This window comes from Equus quagga, chromosome 1, assembly GCF_021613505.1.
Source record: "Equus quagga isolate Etosha38 chromosome 1, UCLA_HA_Equagga_1.0, whole genome shotgun sequence".
NCBI lineage: Eukaryota > Metazoa > Chordata > Mammalia > Perissodactyla > Equidae > Equus > Equus quagga.
This window is the reverse complement of record NC_060267.1, coordinates 23867528-23888447: the sequence shown is the minus strand read 5'-3', so window position 1 is coordinate 23888447 and position 20920 is coordinate 23867528.

The window sequence follows — 20920 nt, the reverse complement described above, 5'->3', positions numbered from 1 at the left end:
CAGGGAAGTTTCTCAACTTTGGGATACATTGGAATCACCTGGGGAATTATGAAAGCACTGCTCTTGAGTCCCCATCTCAGATTCTGACTTAATTTGGCCAGGGTACCACTGGGCATCAGGATTTTTAAGAGTTCCTCGGGTAATTTTAATGTGAGTCAAGGTTAAAAACCACTGATTTAGAGTAGGTATCAACAGGACCAGTGGGGATAAGCACATTTGGACCTTTAATGCCCTAATGCTGACCAGTTTCTGCTTCATCTTTTGCAATAGAGAGGAGGGAAAAGAGGGGAGAAAAATAATAATATAGCAGAGAATAATGGACTCAACATTTACTGTGTACCTGCTACATGTCAGGTCCATTTTAGATGCTTCAAATATATTATCTAATTTTCTCCATAGAAGCATTAGAGAAAAATATGAGATAAAATCCCTTCATTTTACTGAAAGGAAACTGAAATTCAGAAAGAGTAAGTGATTTTCCTACAATCCACAGATAATATGTTGGTAAACACATATCTCTTCTCTTCCAAATTTGAAGCTAGTTATATTTTAAAGAGGAAATACTATTTCTCCCCAAGTAACCAATATTTTTCCTATCTGATAACCCAAACATAGAATTTTTCCTTTGTATTCAGCTTTAAATCCCTCTTACCTTGACCAAATACCAATTTATTATTATTGCAGAGCAATCTGAGACATAGTTGATATTTATAATTTTTTCAGTCCAGCATTTTAATTTCTCTTAGGCTTTTGCCCCACTCCCATCGTGTCTGGTTATGGCTGTGGTGGCATATCTCTGGGCATTATCCAACCATGGTACTCCAATATTTTATCTATAATGATTGGTCTAAGGGATCATCACATGACCTAAGCTGAGCCAATCAGAGTACTTCCACTGGGATGCCAAATGTAGGTGTGTGAGAGAAAGTGGGTCTATTCCTTGTGGTTGTGCATTGTGAGCACAGAGGACCTGAGCTTCCTTGAGATCCTGTCTAAATCATGAAAGAATAAGGCCAACAGGAAGAGAGATGAAAAAATAGATCCAAAGAGGGATAAGCTTCTACTACTGTTTGGGCTTCTGCATTTAATCAGGCTTAAAGGCAAACACCTCCACCCATGAACTTAACAATTGTATGATCCAATAAATTTCCCTTTTACTTATGCTGTTTTGAATGGGGTTTCTGTCACTTGAAATTGTCACTTACACAACAGATGTCTCCAAAAAGTGTACGTGTTTGGAGCACAGTCCTGTTTAATTTAATGAGAGTATACTCAAGAAAAGTTTGAACTTGGATGGGCTTTTTTTCTTCTATGGACAACTATTGCCTTGCAGTGTGCAGGTTCTCCAAATTGAAGCACAAAACAGGGCTGTCCTGCAAGTTCAAAATCAAAGACATGTTATTGTGGAATGGTCCTTTAGAAAAGAAGACTGAGACCCCAATGACAAATCAGTCAATCGGTCAAAATCAATTACTCATTGTCTGTTGTGTGTCAAGAATTGTGAAATGTACAGGGAGGATCCAAAGATAAAGAGGACATAGTCGCTACTCTCAAGAATCTCACTGCTTGTGGGGAAAATATGGACCCCAAATAACCAGGGCTATAAGGTAATGAATACATGGTAAGTTGCCAAGTGAGCAGTATGAAAATATTTTAGGGCTACATATGTTCAAATGAAAAGAGCAATAGCTGTTGGACGGAGGTGGTCAGGAACACTTCTTTTGTGTGTGTTTGTGTGTGAGGGGATGTAACCTGACCTGTGCCTTGAAGAATGAGAAGATCTAGCAGAGACATTATCTTTGCCTACAAAGAGAAAACTCCACATAACCTACTTGAGCTATATCAAGAGTGTAATACTAGATCGAAAGAAGTAGAATTTAATGCAGCAGAAAACCATCTCTTTACCATGACCCCATACCACTATTTCTTGATTTTTATTCTTTACAATAAAAAAAATTATTAAAAATATAAGTCACATACAGATCCAGACAGTCATGATTCTTGTCCATTAGGGGTTTTAATCTATTTAGAAATTTCAGGAAAGTAAAGAAGTCATTGTTTTGAATAATACTTATAGGACAGGGCACCTAACCCAGATTAAAGAAAGTCAGAGTAGTATTCTTAGTAGCATCTAAACTAAACCTTTACTAAAGGCTAAGTAGAAGTTAGCAAAGATTCCGAATGAGAAAAACCATGACTCATATGGGAACCCAAGATAAGGTCAAAGTGGTGATAGCGAGGTACCTGTAAGAGTAGAAGGGGCCAGACTACTTTAAACTCTGTAGAGAAAAAAAGGGGTATAGAACAGCTGTCCTCCAAGAGCATGGGCCTCTGGGGCTCCCTGAGACCTTTCAGAGAGTCTGTGAAGTCATATAATTTTTGTAATAATGCTAGTACATTATTTGTCTTTAAAAGTTCATTTTCTCATAAGTGTACAGTGGAGTTTTCCACTGTACATTTGAAAGATCTACATAAAAGAATGGACCAATATGTTCCAAATAACAAATCACAATGTTGTACAAATCAAGCATGGACAAAAAATACATTTAAGGTGCAAGAGAGGCCAATGTAACAGACTATAAAAAAAGTTCATGAATATGGTTTCAGACTCCATATGTCAACTAATCTTTAAGAAACTTCCACTTTTTGAAGTTTGATGTACTATAAAAGAAAGCTATTCACAATGATCTAAAATGGTTATTAAGTGGCTTTTCCAACTCTGTCTGGTATGTAAGACCAGATTTTCTTCACATACTTCAACCAAAATAAGAGATCACAACAGAGTGAATGCAGAAGCAGATATGACAATCTAGCTAACTTCTGTTAAGCTAGACTTTTAAAAGATGTTCAAAAGTGTAAAACAATTCCATCCTTACAACAAATTTGGTAGGGGTGAATATAGCTATTTTGCACAAAAATATGTTTATTGTTGTTATTTTTAAAATAAATATTTTATTTTTTTCAGTTCGAATTGCTAATACGTAAATATAGATAGATATAACCCACATAAGCTCATTAGAGTTCATATAATTTTTAAGAGTGTAAAGGGATTCTGAGACCAAGTTTCCAAATGATGTCCTAGGGGGTCTGTTTCATCTCTCTTTGAGATCTCTTCTTTTCTTGACCCTGTGTGATTGACGAATACTCAGTGAGCCCTCTCCAAAATATGTGGAGTCACTTCTCCACTTCCATCCACTCACTGTCTCCAACTGCCCATTGTTGTAAGCCTGAATGAACAAATGGATCTTGCACTGCCATCTTTTTTTTTTTGTCCTGAATCCTCATTTCCCATTGATAATGTGTCAGAAGTAATTGCTGCTATTACAACAATTTAAGAGAATTGTGTAAAGATCAATAAGCAACAAGATCAAATTCACAAATGTATCTACCTCTCTGCAGAGCGCTCTGTGTCTTGATAAAACCTGAAATTGACTGAGGAGACAGTGCTGTTTCTGTGGTTTTGAGTGTTTTACATTATAAAAAGCAAAACTTTAAGAACATAAAAACATTAGAATATTTGAAAGCAGCAAAAGTTATAACTTGTTCCCCAACTCTGAACCAAATACTTTTGAAAAAGATTATAATGAATAATCTCTTATCTTTAGGGAAAAAAATGTCTGATTTCTTTCTTTGCTTTGAAGCTTCTGATTATTTCTGGCTGTTTGCCCCACATTTTGATCTTTGGATAAAGATGCTGTCCCCGGGGCTCCTTTCCTTCTGAGAGCCATCAGGAGAATCTTTCTCAAGGCTTTTACTGGGATTTTATATTTCACCGTCAATGGCTAAAAGATTTCAGGAAACGTGTAAGTATCCACTCAAATGCAAAGCTCCGTGATCCTCTGCAGGAAGGTAGTCTGGATATGGAATAAAGGGGTGTGGGGGGCAAGAAGTGACAGATGCAACAAGGACTCAGAGCACGTCTTCCTCTCACCTCCTTTCTGGTCTGTGGCATCACTGTTCTTCCAGACTCCAGCCTCCCCTCAGCGGACTGGTTCAAGAGAGGCATCAGGTCGCCCTTTGGAAAAGGAACAGGCCTCTCCTTGGAACTGAGTCGGAACCACTCCATTCTTTTCAGTTATAAATTCTGGCTATTTTGATTCCATGTTATCAGTCAGAGGACATCATTCTTTTCAAGTCAAAATCAAGATTCTGCCAAATTTTGATAAAAAGAAGTCTTTCTCGTTCATTTCAAATAGTATTATTTTTAAATGCTTGCTTATTTCAGCTTGAATTAAAATCAAGCTTAGAAGAAAAGAATTTTTATGTCTATTCTTACTTGAAGTTGCTTGTCAAAATCCCTTTAAAGCAATTTCTATAATAATCTTCCAAAAATTATCTTTTCCTGCTTGCTTTTATTTGTAAAAAATGGTATGTTTGTATCAATGTTATATATTAATTTTAGGTTTTTAAAATCCATTTTAAAAAAATATGCATTAAGGATTGTTGAAGTCAATCCCTTAACAGCTGAAAAAATTATGCACAATTATATATGAAATACATGAGTGCCCTCTCTTGTCCGCTTCAAAGAAAAACAGTCTAACTAATCAAAGAATTTTCTCCCTTTAGTGTCAGGAAACAAAATCAGCCACCTCTAATAGTATAAGCTAAGTTATTTGTTTTCCTTCTTTGAAAATTTGATGCATAAGTATATGATATATTTTATTATGAAGAGAGGAATTTATTGGAAGAAAATTAATTTTAAAGTGAACACAACTTCTTTTATAAGAAGTTAAAATGATAGCCTTTATGACAACATTGATACCAGTTTTAATATATATTTTTTTATCTCAGAGGGAGGGTAGATTGTATTCAAGTAAACTTGGCTTTTAAAATGAGTTTCATTTTCATTATGACTAAAGATTGCACTGTAAGCAAGTTCTAATTTCCCAGACAGTTAAATGTATAATGCTATTCTGATCTTCACTTTTTTAGAACAACTGAAGGAAAAGCAACAAATATGGCTGTTGTTTGGAGCCAGTAATTTCTCATCCTGCTGCTCAGTCAGTAATGGAGCTGCACAAAGCAACACACGGTGGTGCTACTAATACTGAAGACATTACTTACCCTTTCTACACCCTTACTGTCTTCCGCAGGAGGTCACTGAGCTGGACAAAATGTACATGTCTTTGTGCTTTGTATATGAGGCCAACTTGGAGTACAGATTTCAGGATAAAAAGATCTTAGATCAGAAGACATTTAATAAACAGGACTAACGTTCATGCTACACTCAATGAGGATAACGAGGAACGCTCTGCTATGGTTTCAGGAATCTTACGGCCATTTCAATTGCAGTTCCTTGAAAGTTTTGAGTAAGTAAAAAAGCAGTGGGCCCTGCATAGTTGCCTCTTGGAATCTCGAATGAGGTAGTTTTCACCACAAATCCTTCACATCCTATGAAAAATGTTTCCTGAAGGTATAAAGGGAAATTTATATTTATTAGACGCATTTTTCGAAAGAGCAGCACAGGTTTCTAAATTTAGGAATCTAGACGCACCCACCCGCCTCCGTCAGTTCCCAACCCCCACCCCGCTACGGTTTTACATTTTTGTCAAGTGTGCTGGTTGCCAAACGAGGTATCTTAAGTGCTACTACCACTGCGAACGTTCTGATGATTTCCACCAGGTGACAAATACTAAGGATCAGATGTCTCCATGCTGCTTACAGGAAGAGAGTCCCATTAATAGCTAGCTGTAGCCCTTTGCAGAGTCTAGGACCACGTGTTCAGAGATGATCTGATGTTCATTTCCTTAGATATGCTGTTAATGATGTTACCTGAATAATTTCGATCTTCCCTTTCAGTAAAGAAGGTCTGCCCAGTATTGTAAGACCCTGATCATCAGTTACCAGAGGTGAACCTGATACTGTGCCTTTGTCAGGAAAATCCTGGTAACAGTAACTAAGGTTATCTTCACAACTCCCCTGCAAAGCAGAACATATTATCCCCATTTTACCCAGAGTGGTTAAGTAACATCACCCGCGGTAATAGCTAAATTTCCTAGATGGAGCTAGAATTTGAACTCAGGCGTCCAGCTCCAGAGTCTATGCTGCACATTATTCTACACATTCTTACCATAGAAATTCTTACCTATTTTTCAAGGCTCTGTTCATAAACTACACCCCCTCAGAAGCTTTCTGGATTCTCTTAGATGATCATAATCTCCCCTTCTGAACTCTCATAACATTATCTCTAGTCTTTCTCTAATGCCAGTTTGCTGGTGGAGGTTTTATTACTTGTCTATTTATGTCTTTTCTCTCCAAATAAACTGTAAGGTCATCAGGGCAGTATCCATACATAATTCATTTTTATAGGAAAAGGCACTTACAAATTTGTTGGTAATTCATGAAATTTATTAGATTTATAAACTCTCATCAATGTATCCATTCATTCTCCTAGTATTTATTAAGATCCAATGATATGACAGACCTGTTTCTAAGGGCTACAGTGATAAATAAGTCAGTCAGCAGAAGATAAATTTTTATAATATAACTAATGGATTAAATGTGATGAGATTTCTAGTCATGACTCTTCAGTTAATGCCCAACTTTATTATTAATGGTCAGTTATTAATAGAAAAGTAGCTCGCTGATCTGTTTTACAGCATTGTTGACAGAGCAACTCAGAGACCACTGGAGGTGAGGAGCTTTCTGGGCAGCGTTTTCATATACAACCTAAAGGCATTATAGACAGAAAAAGGAAACAAATCATTCATACAATAGCAATGGACCAATAGTGCAAAGAATACAGAATTTTCTGATGTTCGCCTATGGGGAAACCGCTTGGAATGAGTTTCAGATAATATGGGAGAAAGCACAGTGAGACATGGAGTTCTTAACAAGAAAAAATGAACCAGGTCCCAGTTCTGTTTCTTTCCTCCAGATCAAATTTCCTCCTCCATGGGTTCAACTTGACTGGGAGAGGTGAAACTCGTTTAACATCGATACTCTCTGGGTTAAGATTTTTTTTCCTGAAGAACTGTCTTCAAGGTGCTGTCCAGACCTGACCCTGTTTATCAGATAAGATTAAACCAAATAGCCTCAGGCTATTTTGATTGCTGATGGATGAGTTCTGGAAAATGACTGTCTCCACGGAGTCCATGAGGAATTGCAGTTGCATTGAGTTGATTGTGATTGTACGTGATACACTGCTTTGATTTCTTCTACTTGGCTCATCTCAATGGACAACTTCTAGAAAATTCAAATTTGCGAGACAAATAAAATAATGTGATCGTTTGTAAGGGTGGGAAAGGATGTTGGTTCATTTCCCTAAAGACTTATCCCATAGAAAAGCCATGTATTATATGAAAAAGAAATAGAAGTCAACATTTCTCTGCCGGAAAAGGCAGCCAAGATTTTTATATTGTTCTGAGAAGAAAACAATCAATTACAGAAAGATTGTTTTCATTTACTCCTTCCTTACCAAGACTAGGACTTTACTCTTTTGGAGATGGAAATGGTATTGCAACATTTTCAGGAAGTGAAGCTTTAAAGTACAAAGAAGTTTCATTGCACAAATCCCCAGCCTCCCTCCTTTTTCTCGGTTGAGACGCATTGTTGTGTTTAGCTTCTCTGCTCTCGGTTTTGGCTTCCTGGTTACCTACATCATCTGTTTCTCTGTCTTGTCTGACCCTTCACCACAACACTGTGGTATTCATTGTAATAACATGTGGGCCAAAATGAGCTCACACTGATTAACATAGAACGTGTAATTCCATAGGAATTTTATTATAATTGAGCAATAATTCTTGTATACCTATTTAAAAAATTTATCTGGAAAGCAAATTAGAATAGAGTATTTCCCCAAGGCTCTTAATAACATTATCTATTTTTAGGAATTCTCTCCCCATGCTAATGCTGTAAACTAATTAGTGCAAAATGGTCTTGACAAGAAAAAGAATAAAGAGGTAGAGCTGTTTCAAAGTTATTTTTACTCCAAATTTGGGTTTGTTACTAATAATGTGTCCCTATTGTGTCACTCTAAAGCATCCAAAATAATCAGAGTGGAATAGATAGGAAACTAAATTGAAAACCAACAGTCTGCTAAATACGTGTTTCTCCATCATTTTCCCCTTCTCCAGCTGCCTTTATTCATTCAGGTGTAGGTAGAGTAAGTGTTCCAGTTGTCCTGTTCAGTAGGTTGCTGTGGATTATTTTCTGGTTTTGTCCTGGATAGGCTGCAGAAGGGGATGGCTATTCAGGGTAGGTCACAGGGAGGAGGGGTGAAAAGGAGTTAATATTTATTTGTTCCTCTATAGATAATAAAAAGTGCATTACACATATCCTCTTATTCAATGCACATAATTAACCCATGAATTGGTTAACATTGCCTCTTGTAAATGAGCAAACTGAGCCTTCAAGAGGATAATGTATCCCAATCCACAGTTAATAGTTTTTGTCTGTTTAAATGCTACAGTTCCAAGCAGTGATTTGTGAAATAGAAACTGTTTTCTTCTCCACTCTACCCTTTTCTCAAATCACTGGCCCACACACATATACAAAAAGATACACACATGTGCCCATACGCACTTAGTAAATTGCATACCTATACCACAAAGCTCAGGAAAGCCTTCTGTGCTGAAATGGAAATACACTTAAGCATCTCAATTGGCAACCCTTAATAGTGTAGTTTAGCTATCAATGTGATTAAGCAATTAACTGCCCTAAATGGTATTTCTTCACCACCTAAGGCTGGGCCTTGTCCCTGTTCTTTCTCACAGATCTCACAGGAAGGGTAGCCATCCCTACCCTTCTCACACCACCAATTCCGTGAATGAGTTGTCATTGCCACATTTGATGATTTTCCTATGGATTCTAATAATAAGTCAATTAGAGCAGGCCTGGCCTTGGGGAAATGACTTTGGTAACTCCCTCCTGCACAGTATGAGCCCAGTTGATGACAGAACAGAAATTTGCTTTCTTTTCTTTGTTCAATTTGGGTTTTTTCCTGCAATCCAATGAACTCTTTCTTTCCTAATTAGTTTTCGGCTTATCAGCTTTGCCTCTTTCAAACTGAGTAGATCAAACAACTCTAGATCATTGTCAAGAGACCACAAAGTTAAATCATTTGGGGAGAGGGTAAAAATAGTTCTAACTGAATCTCTACTGGGCTTTGGGGAAAACTAAAATATGTTCATTTTTCTTTCACATTGGCTGGTTGGCTTCATTCTTTGCTCCTAGCATGACAGTAAAGTGCATTATTATTTTTATCAACAGCATGGCGGTGTTTAGATAAAGCAGGGCCATCCTAGTCAGGCTTTTCCTTTCCTGGATGAAGACAAGCAAAACAGTGTGTTTTGTCAGTGTGGATTTTTCTCCACCAAGATAGACCCCAGCTCGGTTTTACATAAATGTTATTAAACTCCACATTAAACAGCCTGTGTGTGTGTACTGAGCCCAGAAGTGCCTGACAGCTAATGAATAAACATATATTTTATTTCTAGCAAGGCTTTTTTAAGGGTATGGTGCTTGAATACTTTTGGCAAAAAGACCCATTTATTTTGTTTTAAAAACACATATGCTCACATGGAAACCCAAGTAAACCAGGCAGTGTGACACTCCACTTCTTGAGTTTATAAATAGGTAAATCTCTGATGATTTTGCCTGAAGAATGTCAAAGGGACTCAGTGCATTTGGTTCAGAGAAAATGCTGCTGCCACATTTCCAGCCTTAACCCCACACTCAAGAGCCTGCTGTCACTACCCATCTCAGGCACTCACCAGAGCACTTATCTCTTTTTCAAAACACAGGGACTTGTGAATACAGAGTTCAAAGGGTTTTCCAAAGCACAGCCAGTTTATCCCTTATTTGGAAGGAGAATACTGGTTTAAAAAAAAAGTCTAACAAAGACAGCAGGTATACCCAATATAGAGTTTGGAGCTGGAATTCCTATTCCCTGTGTGTGTGTGTGTGTATGCGTGTGTGCTTAAATGTCTTTACTTTGTATTTGTGGGCTTACATTGTTTTACTGCTCTATGAAACATACACATGCCGAGACTAAAGAGTTTACCTTCTTTTAGCATCATGATGAAATGAAGGATTGCTTATTACTTTTTTGTCTCACTATTTATGAATTTATTGTGCATATTTCCATAATTTATCTGGAGATCTCAGGCCTTTGATAGCCAAAGATATTAGCACAGAAGACTACTTATTCTAAATGTACAGCATGAAATTTATACATTCAAATAGTGTATATGGAACTTTTTTTTTTTGAGGAAGATTAGCCCTGAGCTAACTGCTGCCAATCCTCTTTTTGCTGAGGAAGACTGGCCCTGAGCTAACATCCGTGCCCATCTTCCTCTACTTTATATGTGGGATGCCTGCCACAGCATGGCTCGCCAAGCAGTGCCATGTCCACACCCGGGAACAGAACCAGCAAACCCCGGGCCACCGAAGCAGAACATGAGCACTTAACCACTGCACCACCAGGCCAGCCCCATGTATATGGAACTAATAAAACCAGAAAGGCAAGTGTGATGTAAATTCCTATCTACCTGGAATTTTTTAAAACCAAGGCTACTTCTAACCACACCATGGTGCTTCCTGGTTTACCAAAGTAAGAGGAAATATTACGGGTGGCTGAAACTTGTATCACCCACCAAGTACAATGAAGCAATTGAGAGCTGAGTTCCTGTAGCGATGTGGATATGCTCAGAAGGAAGTCCGGGGCAGTCATGGTTGGTGACTGCTCTGTGGACAATGTCCTGGGCTCATCTTTGCATCATCACCTTGGCACTGCAACTGTGATAACAACCATTCCGTCTGGGACTGTGAGCCTCTTGATGAACTCTACTTTAGAACAAAGCCATCATTCTAAGGAGTAGTTTAGTGAGTTATAATGAACAGAAAGAAGGCAGAAAGTAAAGTCAGGGAGATACAGGCACTCTGCTGGAAAGCAGGGTCATTAAAAATAATGAGCAGTCTTTACTTCCTTCTTTTTATTAACTTTCTGCAAAGGACAACCTGACACTTTATTTTTTAGCACAGTCTCCACTTTTACTAATATCCGTTAGCAGATGGCTAAAAAATTTTCCACAATATGCTCCATAATACTTAGAACCACCTTGGAAAACACTCAGGCTCTTTTTCCTTTGCCTTTTTCACTTTGTACTCTTAGAATTGGCTTTTTCAATAACTGCGTCTCAGCTCCCCAACAAAAATTTGCCATCCCTCTCCACCTCTAAAATATACCAAGGTAGCATTTTAGGAGAGAGTTGAGTGCACAGAGCAAGAGCAAAGACAAGGACTTTAAATGCTTGTCCAAAAGCGCTACTCACTCCAAATTTCTCCCTCCAGCTGCCCGTGCAGTACTAATTCATGCCTAGGAATCTCCAGGAATGATTTCGACACTTAATTGTTGGCACAGTTTTGCATTCAGAATTCTGATAGGAGAAGAGAAAGGCTGGTTGGTAAAAGGCCAGAATTTTAGTCTTGAAGAGATTTCTAGAATGAATTATGAAACTAGCTGCTCTGAGTTAGTACTTTGTTCCCCCGAAGAACTGCTGCCTTAGTGCCAAATAACGGAACTGAGCTCTGATCTTTTCCCCTTGTAGTTAATAACTTAAGCCAAGCTTTTGATCAAAGGGAAGCAAGCACAACAGCAAGGATCTAGGGGAAATTGTTGGCTTGACCAGAAGTCTCCGCGAGCTGTGGATCCAAGTGACACACGCCTCTATTAATCAGAAGGCGAGAGAGGAAGTAGCATCTGAGGACCTATTATGTGTCAGGCACGTACCAGCTACATTATTTACCCTATTCCATTTGATTCTCACACTAACCCCAAGAAGTTAGCATTTTTATCCATGAGTGATATATAGAGAGTTAGGCTTCATTCATTCCACAAATATTTATTGCATGATAACTGTTTCAGGCATGGTGCTAGATGCTGGGGACACAGTGATAAACCAGACAGATAGTGCCTGCCCTCACACAGCACAGTTTAGTGGGGATGATAGATCTTGCATATTTACAAGTCTAATGAGCATTACAGAAGGGGCAGCTTCAGATGCAGAAGCAAGTATAGAAATGGAGAGATTATTTACTCAAGCACTCAACATGTGATTATTGGAAGCTCACAAGATACGCGAACTTTGAAGTCTACTGCAAACTTTTAGCTTGGGAAACCAAGTTTGCTCTTTTGGAAGCATTCTCTCTCAGTGTTAATACATGGACCTGTGGCTACTGAGCCTCAGATAACCGAGAAACTGAATTTTTATTTTGTTTTATTTTATTTTAATTGATTTAAATTTAATTTTTAGAGTGATGTAAGGTTAGTAGCTACCATATTTGACAGCATAGTTATAGATAATTCTCATGGGGATGAAAGTATTCTGAAACTTGCCCCTCTACCGTCGCCTTTGGAGAAGTTTGCGTATGAATCAGTCTAGGAAATCTAAAGGAATTTGTTTCTGCTGGAGTCATATTGAGACTGCTCTAATCTATAGGAGACTTATATTTCTGGGGTGGCTCCAAAAAATATATAAGGTAGCTCTAAGAAACCAAAATCAATCTAGATTCCAATTAGATTCAACCCTAAATAGACCCGGATTAGTTCTTAAACCAAACTATTCTACTGGGGTTAATCAATCTGGAGATAATCCAGTATTGAGCCGTTTTAGACAAGAGCAGAATCTTAGCCAGGTTCCCCCTGGAACCCTTCAAATATAGTGGGTCCTAAACCCTGCTATAATCCTAGTTAGAGCAAGATATGAAAGGGCAGGTTAACCTCTGGTTGTCTCAGCTGGCTTTGGGGGAAGAGGATTCAAGCCCCCACCAGGGTCAGAGCAGTGACTGTAGGAAATATCACATACACACTCACACGTACACACACACACAGGCAGATACACACGCATGCCTTTGGGTGTTGGTGTCTATATCAGACTCGGTGACCATATGTGCTTGACACAGTTATTTTGTAAAGAGTTCTAATCAGGGAATGAAGTGAAAGGGAGGATGATTTAAGCCTAAATCAAAATGGAATTGAAATTGCTTTAGATCCTTTTGCCGAAGCACCTAACTTATTATCTGAACTTGTTTTAAATAAGGAAATGCTATCTATCAGGCAATAAGTAAAATGAGGCCTGTCAGATATTTAATCATTTAATGATAAAATTTACTACACTGCTGCTGACTTAAGCTCCCATATTTGGTGGGTGTGCTGGCCTCAGAGACAAATTCTTTCAGCTCCAGACTATTTTCTTTTAATAACATACAGTCAGATATACTTCAAATTTCCTCCTGGATGGAAATAACTTGACTATTTTTCTTTCTCCTGCTTTGGATCTATTGAATGCTACCTCTTTAGCCAGCCACTTGACCTCACCCCCCCCAACTACGAGACGATGAACAATGCTTCTGATGTTACTGCACCTTATTACTCACTCAGGCCATTACTGACAGACTGCCGCCTCCAGGCTTGCTGTGGGATCTGGCAACCACATCAGGAAGCAACAGGAATCAGAGCCACAATTATCTCTTGCTTTATTCTGAAGGAAAGGAAAGGAATCAGACCATTAAAAATATGATACATATTGTCTTTTAGTATCCTTGCTGGTTGCCAATTATCCTCTCAAAAATTGGTCTTATGCAAGCCTTATTCAAAAGAAAATTGGCTTGGGGCATGACCGACCTCAGATCACTTCATGAGATAATAGTAGTAAAAGCTTCCACTTATTGAAAGCCAATGATGTACTAAGATATTTATTACGCACATTCATTGTTATATTCAGTTTTCACAACCAGTAAAACAGAACAATAATTCCTGTTTTTCAAGTGAAGAAACACAACATCTATGAGCCTAAACAAGTAGTGTAAGGTCACACAGTTTGGAAGTCTCAAACTCATCTGATTCGTGTAGTCTCTGCTATTTCCATTTTGCCCTTCTCTCTTCCTGTGAGTAAGGCCCCTGGGAGGAGAGATGGGAATGAAGAGGGGAGGGCTGGGGAAGGATGACGAATTGTCTAACTTTATTGGGGTTAGTAGAAAGTGATAAAACGTTTGTCTTTCAATGTATGTCCCTTACCTTTGCCTCACACAATACTAGGCACAAATGAAGTGTTTATAGAACGAAATAAATTTTTAAAAATTTGTTCTCAAAATATTCATTTGAAATCTATTTTTGAGAGTGTACTATATGCAAACATTGTATTAAGTACTGGAACCCTGGGGAGAACAAGAAAGAAAATGCCTCTGCCTTTGTTGGCTTATATTCTGGTGGAGAAAACAGAAAAAGCAAGCACAGCAATGAATAATATAATTCCAGATGGTGCGGAGGGATATAAAGAAAGTAGAACTGAGTGGTGTGATCTGATGCTCTTGAGTGACTGTCATGGGCGGGGAGCACCAATCCAGACTGAGTAGTCGGGAACTGCTCACTGCGGAGGTGGCCTCTGAGCTAAGAGCTGAATGCCAACAAGGAACCACCAAGGTGTGTGGGGAGAGTGTGCCAAGTGAAGTGAACACCATATTTCGGGGACAGTAGGGAAAGGGAGGAATCAAAGATGCTTCCTGGAGTTTGGTTTCAACAACTGGGGAGGATAGCAACCATTTACTGCTACTGGAAGACTTGGAGCAGGCAAATGGCATGGGGGGACTCAAGAGTTCTGTTTAATTTCCAAAAGCTTTTTCTATAATGCTTCTTTTGAGCTTACTTTTAAGTCAGGTAGACTCAAAATAAAATATCTTAATTCCGGTGATTTTATATGAAGATTTTTATACATTTCGTGACCCCATCAAATATTTCCATTTTGAAACAAAAATGGAAAAAGAATTTTTTTTCAAAAACTACAAACACAAAAAACAAACAAACAAAATTCTTCTAAAATTAGCTCTATTTTACCAATTTTAATAAAGGAAAATAGAAATCTTTGGAAATGTCATTTCTAATTTTCAGACTCCTTCGAGTATTTTTAACTGCTCAATTGTACTCCTGAACCTATTTTTTAAAAAAAGTTTCTGTTCAGTCAAAATTCAATTTTCTGTTTGATTTACTCAAAAGTAAAAGTGCATTAAAGATCATAACCAAATTCTTAGTTTTTCGTGCTCCTAGGTTCCTTGGACTTGAAGAAAATTATGAATTAGTAAAATCATTTATTTAAAAATGCAATGATTTTATAAAGTCAGTTCCGGAAGAAACAATATCATAGCTACATTATTACAAGGCAATAATCACTACAAAGGTGTCAAGAAGAAAGAGAACCATCTGTTCTTCACGGGAAAGGAGTCAAATCTCAACCCAGTCTCGGAAGAAAAAGCATCTCCTTAGCCGGCAAATGTTAAGGTTGTGGGAAGGGTATTCTGGGCCAACCGAGGCACAAAAGCTTGAATTTTTTTGAGAGCATAGTCTGCCACATGTCTGGACAATAACGTTCTCAGGATATGTGCACCTTAAAAGAAGAGAAATCATTTGAAATCTGATCCATCTGGATGTTTGCTGAGTTTTATCCATGTACCTCTGCTCCAGTAGTCTTAGGACTACTTCAGAACATCTGAAATAAGAGCAGGATTTTAAAGAGGGATTGACCTTTAAAGTCATGACTTATTGTCTTAAAACTATTCCGAAGAAATTATTTGATAATATAAACTTATCTACATATTTAGAGAGATATTCATTTGTTTGTCAGAGTTCTGATATTGGTATAGACAGAATAATTGGCAATTGGCTGAGGTTTTTATTCTTTAGATATTTTAGTATTACGCAGTACTACCCTCTATAAATACATCATTTTAAAATAAATGCCTGTCCTTGTAACTTTTCATGGACTTGGAGATTCTTATAAGTAAAAAGCACTTTCAGATACAACCTTATTTGAATATAAAGTATATCTTAACTAGTTTCTTGACCTAATGATTTAATCTCCATAATTTACTAGGAATACTGATTTCATTTAAAGATAATTATAAAATCTAAATAATTTAAAAGGTGAAGGCTGTCTAACTTGGTCAATTTCTGCTGACTAGTAATTATAATAATTGAAAATATGTATTTGTTAATGACAGTGGTCTAGATAAATTCTAACTTTCCTTCTATACTTAGATTTAACTGGTAACCATTGTTTGTAGCGTTTGATAATTTCTCCTCGTTATCTTAATGTGAAAGCAGGAGAGTATGCAAATTACTAAGAAAATCTCCTACTGATAAACTATGCAAATGAAACATCAAATGAGTGGATATCTTCTTTTGTGTCATTAATCAGTTGATTAAACTCTCCTAAAATGCAAGCTGACATGGCTGACCCCACCTTTCAAGACTGAAAGAATCACTTCTGTTGTCAGTAATGTAGCCAAGACAACACATGCATATTCTCTGCCTTTAGTTTTGAAAGCCTGGAGGTTTTTAGTTATCCTTTCAAAGACCTCAGATTATAGCCTATCTATAATACTATTTATAATAATATCATTAGAATCCCAAAGCAGAACCTGGGGTCTTTGAACTGCTCAGTGTGCAATGCAATAGCAGATGAGTTTTCCAGGCGGCAGTTCTAAGGAACAAAACCTGTTGGAAAAAAAAAAAGGGAAGGATTTCAAGTTTTATTTGTTTTCTTTTTTCACTTGGCTTTTCTGCGCTCCTTTTTCTAAGATGCCATTTGTACATACAAGTCACTTCAGTTTATTTTTAAAACCCACACAGAGAGATATTGTTTTGTTGTGGTTACATCCTAGGCAGTAGAAACCCAGAGCCTCCCATTGTGAGAGGAAATGAAGACTGGCTGGGTCTTTAAGAGGCCTCTGTATCCACGTGGCTCCTTTCATCTCAGGCTTGTAATTGCTGTGATTCGGCCCCAAGCTTTTTTCCAAAGGTAGCCTACTGGGAAAATCCTCAGTATCTAACCCAAGATACATTAAACAAGGTTAGTCCCACAAATGAAGCAAAGTATGCATTTATATTAACAAGTAAAAGGACACAGTCACTTTCCTTCCTCATCTGAAGCTCCTTCTGTTGTACCAACATGCTGATTGCTGAAGTCAGCCTACAACCAGGAAAGCCAAGGCTTTGACAAAAAGTAGCGAAACATCAAGACGGATCCGATCCCAAGGCTTCCAAATGATTCCGTTTTCTTTTAAGGTGCATATACTTGGAGATGTTACATTGTCCAGTCATGGGACAGATTATATTCTCTCAATAGTTCCTGTTTGTGTGCCTGTCTTGGCCCAGAATACTCTTCCCACGGCTCTAACACTTGCCAGCTAAGAAAATGCTTTTTCTTCTAAGACTGGACTAAGAGTCTCCTCAAATTCGATTCCCTTCTCCCAAAGGGGAGAGAGTTGTCTTGCTTCTTACTACCTTTGTAGCAGTTGTTACAGTATAGTGTTACTGTTTAGCAACCTGGCCTCCAGATTAGATTAGACTGAGTTCCATGAGGGCAGAGGCACTCTTGTCAGTTTGCAGCCCTTGTGCACAGAATTTGGTAGACTGAAGTGGTATTTGATCAATTGAGGAAGCATGCTCTGACCAAGTGTCCAAATTTACGTTCCAAAAACTGGATCACTGTAATGTTGGTTCTAATGTCTTCTGATGACGATACATATTCTGCCACTTAATACCGTCAAGTGAATATAAACTTATCTACCTTGAATGGGGAATTTAACCATTTCAGAACTGCAGATGTTTCTCAGAAACAGAAGAGGAAACTGATAACTAAAGCAAGTGAACTGGGGAATGGGAGGGAATAATATTATCAGACAAAGGAGAATAATGTGAAAATTTTTAATAAACTCGCTGTCAGCTCTTACACTGTCATTTTTAGAAGATTTTGCAAGGCGAACAGATTCCCCACCCCACCTTTATTCCTTTTTGTACTCTGCTTCTGTAAATTGCCTAGGGAACAGTTAATGTTTGGGACTATTTGGGGAAGACTATTTCATCTTTCTTTTAGAAATGTATTTTAAAAACCTGTATGGGACATTGCTACCCTTGCATTCTAGTCTTTCTGATGCCTATAATTATGTGTAATTAAACATATTTAACAACTGGAAATAAAAATTTAATAAAGAAAGCAATTTTGATAAATCAAAAAGATTTTTAAATCCTTCTTATTTTCCAAATAAACTAAGATATAGATAACATAGAATTGCTTACCAAGTGATATAAGCTGTTGTGCCAATAGTTCATCAAATCATTCCAATAAATTTCAAACCATTTCTTGGGGCTGGTCTGGTGGTGCAGGGGTTAAGTTCACACAGTCTGCTTCGGCAGCCTGGGGTTCGCTAGTTCAGATCCTGGGTGTGGACCTATGCACCACTTGTCAAGCCATGCTGTGGCAGGTGTCCCACATATAAAGTAGAGGAAGATGGGCATAGATGTTAGCTCAGGGCCAGTCTTCCTCAGCAAAAAAAGAGAGGAGGATTGGCAGCAAATGTTACCTCAGGGCTAATCTTCCTCAAGAAAAAAAAAGAGGGCCAGCCCAGTAGCACAGCAGTTAAGTTTGCATGTTCTGCTTCGGCAGCGCAGGGTTCACCTGTTCGGATTCCAGGTGCAGACCTATGCACTGCTTGGCAAGCCATGCTGTGGCAGGCATCTCACATATAAAGTAGAGTGAGATGGGCATGGATGTTGCCTCAGGGCCAGTCTTCCTCAGCAAAAAGAGGAGGATGTGTGGCAGATGTTAGCTCAGGGCTAATCTTGCTCAAAACAAACAAACAAACAAAAAATACCATCTCTTGAATTTTATGAATTATTTGTCTTCTTTGTTTGATGCTATTGTCATTAGCTAAAAGATACCCCTTTCTGAACTATGATTGGACATAGGAAACCAGATTTCTCACCATTAGATTGATGGTATTGATACCGAACCTCTTTATCTCAGGTTCATGTGCCAGATGTGCAGTAAGCCACTGAGACATCCTGCTTGGAGAATGGTTTCATTCACATTGCCCAAAACAAGAAGGTGGGAGCACAGGTTCTCTCGAATATGCCTTAACAAGAGAAGAAAGCAGGGGGGTTATAGAGCTGAGGGGTGTGGCAGAGGAGTTTCAGAGGGGTAATCCACGTTTCTTTCACTCCCAGTAAGCCCCTGGGCAATCTGACTTCTGGATGTCAATGGCAGCTGGGCACTGGTTATCTGGTGATTCTTGAAGGCATTCTCTTTCTTCTGTACAACAAGATCATAAATCCTTGTGACCCTTGGGTTACCCCTCAGGTTAAACAAGAAAACAGCAAATTGACAAGATTAACTTCTTTCCATAGCAAGGTTGAAAGGTAATCTTGTTGAATATTTACAGTAACCCACAGGTACCTGGCTTCCATATTAAGTTCATGCTGGTACTTTGTTGCTGCCAGTGAGAAACAGGGCATGCTGGGTCTAGATCCAGACAGCCTGCACGTCGACCCAACTAGCATCACTGTAATCACTACCGTCTGCCCGGTCATGTGCCCTACCGCCCTCATCAACGCTGGGCCACTCCAGTGAAGCAGATGAGTGCCACAGATATTTCTGTCGCCATCCATCTCAGTCCTCTCTGCAGCAGCCAAGGGTCACCCTGACTTGCAGGCACCACTCCCAGGCCCCATTATGCATCTCATTAGGTGATACATGGGCTCGATATCTTAAATCATTTGCCATCTGGTACGGAAGCCCCGTATTTCAATATTTTAATGGCCGGTATGTTTGTAATGGTGCTTACTAGCTGAATATCAGCCCTGCCTAGAATGTTCTGTCTGTATAAATAACTAAATGATGACTGTCTAATTCTCTTAAATCAGCCAAGTAATCCTCTAGAACCTGCATCATAGTTTCTAGAAACTTGACTTTGACGCTCACGGACATGAAGTGAGAAGGTGAAATAGCTAGCTATATCTATTGTCCAATTTTCGTGAATCAAATAAAAATGAGCATTTAATACAAATCAAGCACCAGATATACGTTGTCTCATTCAATCCTATATCAATCTGTTTTGAGATATTATTATGATCATTTTATAGGTGGGAAGGCTGAAGCACAGAGAAGTTAACCAAACTGTCCAAGGACTCGTACTCTGAAAGTGGAAAAGACAGAATTCAAATCCTCACGAAGTGTCTTCAGAGACTGTACGTTTAACCATCATGCAATACTCCCCTCTTATTAAGTAAATGATGTATTTTCACTAAATGACCAGTCTCATGTAGTGAAATGAATAGGATTTTGGTTAGAATTTTGGTTTGGTTTTATCCCTTGCTAGCTGAACCTTTAGCAAAATTATTCTCTCACTGTAAGCTTCAATGTTCTCATCTCTAACCTGGAAAAAGTAAAACCTTCCTCAGAAGAGTTATTATGAGAATTAAATAATGTAATGAAAATAAAATGATCACCATTGTACCTAGAACATAATAAGTCTGATGAATATCAATTCTTCCCTCTAAAATGCCTCTCACTAGCAATATGATAGCAACGACCATATTTGGTTCATTGTCATCATTAGAAACATACTCTTTAACCACTACATATGTAATCCTCATAACATGGCAGGCGTTGTTCTCAATCTTTTACTTACATTTATTCATTCAATCTCAACTACCTTCAACATACATGAGATTACATAATTATTATCTCCATTTTCAAGCGAGAACACAGAAGCAAGAAAATCAGGTCACTTACTCTAGGTCACCCACAGAGAGCAAGTAGTGGAGCCTGGATTTTCATCCCGGCAGCCTGGCTCCAGAGTGTGTGCACTTAGCCACTATGTTCATTTTCAGCATTTACTAGGGTTTCAATAAACATTGGTAGAGGGAATGTATAATTCCTGAAATTCCACAATTATTATTCTTTTGTTAGCTTTAGGTCTTCTGACCCCTGAGAAATATGAAACCTAATGGTAAACTGCTATAATCCTTTGACTTGGACTCTTATGAATTTGTTTATTGGTCCTATAAGGATAATAGATTTTGATAGAGAAAATTACAAACAACAATAAATATGAGTACAGAAGAGACCCAGTTAAGAAGCCATAT